The 5118-nt window shown below is 30.8% G+C and overlaps 1 non-coding gene across 1 annotated transcript; it reads right to left on the bottom strand.

The window, feature by feature from the left end:
- Positions 1 to 539: 539 nt before the first annotated feature.
- Positions 540 to 654, bottom strand: LOC148770070 (U5 spliceosomal RNA). Its single transcript, XR_016031943.1, has one exon. It is a non-coding gene; the product is annotated as a U5 spliceosomal RNA (small nuclear RNA).
- Positions 655 to 5118: the final 4464 nt, after the last annotated feature.

Genomic DNA, 5118 nt, shown 5'->3' on the forward strand with positions numbered 1-5118 from the left:
TTTCGGAAATTTCAGAAATTACATTAGTTAATAATCTTTTATTCCAAATTCGGATATAATGAAAATTTTCAAAATAGTTTTCTTTCATTTTAAAAAAACAATTGCATGAAAATGCAAGAATATCCAAACGAAAATTCGACAAAACGCAATAAATAAAAACACATGTCGGAAGAACTAATTGAAACATAGATCTTCTTACAAGGAAATCATGCAAACATAAAGTTTATGATATCAATTAATAGTTTCTAAGGTCTTAATTGACTTGAGCCTTCGATATTTATATTTTTCATATTCAATATAACATAAGTTACATTATCGAATTACAAAATATATCATAAAATTATATTATATATTTTGAAAAATCATAGAAATATTCGGAACTAAAATCGGATCGAAAATCGGAATTTTCAGTAATTTTATATATCATTTCGATTCCGTTCTAAATAAATTCGGAAGAATCGGAAATCGGAACTTCATAAATCGCAATGAAAAATAGGGTTCTTAATTCAGATATTTTTGGATCGGAATTGACGGAATTCGGAAATTCCATTCTGATTTCCACCCCTAGGCATATTTTACTTGAATTGCAACATGCACACTGTATTCTTTAGTAAAAGGCAAAAGAATAGTTCGCTATGTGATCACTGTGTAGCTGCGAGGATCAGAACATGTTACTGCACTTGTATTTATCTCTCTGGCTATAAACAATTATATGGTTATTTTCCTATAGAAGCATAGGCACTTAAATACTCTCTGTCAGTTCAAATGTTGGGGGTTGGATGAATTTTCAAATCAACTTCGTTTCTTTATATATCCCCAATTTGGTAGCATACGACAAGTTTTTTTTATCTTAACAATTTTGGTTGTGGGTTAAAACTAATAGGCAATATATTCATGTTGGCGGGACTAGAAAAACGATAAGAATTTGTAAGTAGATAAAGCATTCATGGATCAAAATGGCTCAGGACTAGTATACAAAAAATTTCATAGGTATTGCGATTAATTTGTGCAGGAATACATTTTGTATCCGACAAAGTATCTTCCGTGTGTACAAAATATGTAAAGAATCTAGCTAACAAAAATTATATTCTCTAAGACCTAGTATATATAATATGTTCTGCTCAATCGAGTACATATATCATGCTCTGCTCAAGTGAGAGGTGAGATCAATGAATGACTCTTCACTGCAAGGAATAGTGAGGCCGCCCATTGGATGATGAAATCCAAATTCTTGTTCAGCTTGGCATAGCAATTCTTGAAACAGAGGATGGTTTAAATATGATAATGGAATAACAAAGCGCTTGTTATTGTTTTCCCCAACATAAATAGCCAAATGACCCTTTGGAGCTTCAGTTGATCTTTTTTCCGCTGATAAAGACCGCCTAAGCATTTTGTGAATGGCCATTGAATTTTTGTTAAAGTAAATATTTGTGAAGTTGAAGATGGAAATGAATCAAGGAATATATGAGAGTTTTTTGAAGCAAGTAAAATATGAGAAGTAGTTGAGTTGTGAGTTTTAAAGGTGGGTTGTGACTTGTGAGCATATATATATAGAGATGAAGTTGTAAATGGTATATCCAAATTAGCTGGATTGAGTGGTGATGAAAAGGCCAAAGGATATGTGGTGGCCGGAGAAGTTAGAGAAACAAAAGCACATGAACAATCACATGGTTTTGTCCTTTAATTTGTTTGATTGAAAATTTAATGTCCTACAAACTATGGCAACAACCAACATGGCCCCTAATGATGACCTTACAACATATCATCACAATTTTTCTCAAAAATCATACGAAGATTTATAGACAAAACCACATTATTATTCATGTGCTTTTGTTTCTTCAACTTTGCCAAAAACCAAATAGACTTTGGCCTCTTTGTAACATTTCAATCCAGCTCTATTCGCAAGGATACATACGGAATTTATAACAAGTGTACTTCATCTATCTATATATATATATATATATATATATATATATATATATATATATATATATATATATATATATATATATATATATATATATATATATATATATATATATATATATATATATGCAAAGGTACATTTATAAAATCACAACCACCTTTCTAAACACAACTTCTCATAATTCACTTACTTCACAAAAACGATCATACATTCCTCACTAGGAATTAGTAAACAAATAAAAAAAAAAAACTGATGGCTATATTCACAAAATTCTTAGACGGTCTTTATCAACTGAAAAAAGGTCAACCGAAGTTCCAAAGGGTCATTTAGCTGTTTATGTTGGGGAAAACGAAAAGAAGCGCTTTGTTATTTCATTATCATATTTGAACAATCCTACATTTCAAGAATTGCTATGCCAAGCTGAACAAGAATTCGGATTTCATCATCCAATGGGGGGAATCACTATTCCTTGCGGTGAGAATTTATTCATTGAACTCAACTCTCACTTGAGTAGAACATAATATATATATATATATATATATATATATATATATATATATATATATATATATATATATATATATATATATATATATATATATATATATATATATATATATATATATATATATATATATATATATATATACTATGTGTTGGAGCAATACAAATTTTCTTAGCTAGTTCCTGGACATAATACCTTGTTCTATTTTTTCGTCTTTTTATTTTCAAAGACACAGAAGATAATACATACTTTGTCTCAAGAATTTACCTTGAAAAGATTTTTTTATAAGTCATTATATACTTACAAGTTCATTGTATGTTCTCCCTCTTTAATTTTACACAATATCTGCAAGTGCTAAATGCTTGTGTGATTAAAGGAACAAAACAATCAACAAAGAGTGAATAAAGGAACAAAACTAGGATACAATTATGCCACGTCCATAACATAAAATCTACATAAGGAGTTACATAAAGAGAAGAAATGTGAATAAGAAAAATACTTTTATGCTCAAAATACCTAGTGGTCGAGCCCGCGTCATAATTTGTGTTAGCAGAAGCCTTTGTTCGCGCCGCTCTTGCCTAATTCTATAGCTCAAAGTGCTACTATAATAAACAGTGATATATTTTTTTCGTTAAATTGAGTAATTAGGTGTACAATATTCAGTTTGTACGATTTACAATTTGTATGCTTTAAGATTGTTTATTTTATTTTAGGGGCTCTCTGAGAAAACCCCCTCATTACTTCTTTTAATGGAGAGAGGTCCAAAATATTTCTCTCCATTTGAGAAAAGCCCAGACTCATTTTGAGCCGTTATATTTTCCAACTTTGTCTCTGCCCGCCACATAATCGCTGGGTCACGCGCTCAGCAATTTTTTTCTTCCGTTTTTTTTTTTTTTTTTTCTGTATCAGTTTTCTTAATCGACTATGAAGTGTAGTCGATTAGCCATAATCGACTATGCTTCGTAGTCGGTTAAGGAAATTCTTTAATTTTTTTTTTATTTTTTTTTCTATATCAGTATATTAATTGAATATGATGAAGCATATTTGATTAAGAGTTTGCTACTAAAAATAACAAATCAAAACTGCAAAAAAAAAATGCAAAATCAACTATATTTTACAAAAACAAAAAACAAAAAACATAAGAACATTATAATTGATTTATTAAAATTGGAATCAATAAACAAAAAATTCAAAAAAATAAAAAATAAAAAATTGAAGTCGATCAACCTTAATCTACTACCAGAGCATAGTCGATTAAGAATCTGCTAATAAAAATAACAAATCACAACTGCAGAAAAATGCAAAATAAACTACAATTTACAAAAACAAAAAAAATACCAACATTATAATTGATTTATACAATTGGAATCAATAAAAAAGAAAAGAAACTGGAGTTGATCAAACCTTAATCGACTACTAGAGCATAGTCGATTATTGAACATGTACATAGTCGATTAAGATTCCAGCCTGCGCGAATTTCTCTATATGCGCCGTTATCCGCTCAATCCAACAAAAAACCCTAAATCTGCCTCCCCATCGTCACCACACGGCCGCCACACCACACTATTCATGCTCTTGTAGAAAATCCTCAAATAGTGTTTGGGAAACGTGATTTCTTCGACAGATAAAATTAAAATAAAACAAACAGTAATTAATTACTCCATCAATTTCTACTCACAAAAATTTATGTTGCAGAGTATTCAAAATCAATTTTTAATGGAGATGATGAATTTAAAATAAAAACAAATCAATCGGTTTAAGAAAACAAACTGCATCGCCAACACCTTGTTTGACGGGGTCTTCATATCGTCGAGCCGAAACCTCGTCGTCGCAAGCGTTCGCTGCCAGAGCTCCACCCCCAATATGTCCAATTATGATGGTTGCAACAGTTCTTCACCCAATATGTCGGCCAATGTTCGTCGGAGCAGTATTTAACGGCGTCGGCCAAATTCTGATCGAGAAGATCAGAAGCAGGTCGAGAAGAAAAAAAAAAAGAGAAAGAATAAAGAACGAGAGAAGAGAGCAGAAAGAAGGGAGAGAAGAGAAGAGAGAAAAGGAAAAGAAAAAACAACGGCGGAGTGATATGTCAAAATTTAGAGTTAAGAGTAAGAATATAATTGGAAGATTACCTTTATTAATTATCCAAACTAACAACAAAAGGGGGGATAATTACACTTTTCGTCCCTATACTTTAGCACTTATTCGTTTTTCGTCCTTAAAAAGTTGGAGTGACATTATTCATCCCTAAACATGCCATTTTTCTGCTATTTTTGTCCCTCCGTCAATTTGGCTGGTTAATTTGGACGGAAAACAACATGTGCTTCGCACATGATACGTAAGAGTCAACCCCTCTCTTCAATTTCAGATTGCATCTTCTTTAGAACATAAACCTTCTTTTCCAAATGGCTAATTTCTTCAATATCACACCTCTTTGGACTCGTAAATAGCCTCAATAATCCCCAAAAGACAATTTTTTCCATCATACAAAAATCTAATGCAATGCAATTTATATTTTGAATGATGTTTTTCTTCGAAGAGAAGATGTTAATTAATATATTTGAATTTTTTGAATGAAATTTATAATATGTTAAGCTACTCAACAAGAATTCTTTGTTTTGTTACATATTGAGGATTTGCACGATTTGCAATTTTGTAAACTTTAATTTAGATTGCCTAACCTTATTAG

The sequence above is a fragment of the Erythranthe guttata genome, chromosome 6 (assembly GCF_056151865.1).
Source record: "Erythranthe guttata isolate IM_541 chromosome 6, IM_541, whole genome shotgun sequence".
Taxonomy (NCBI): Eukaryota; Viridiplantae; Streptophyta; class Magnoliopsida; order Lamiales; family Phrymaceae; genus Erythranthe; species Erythranthe guttata.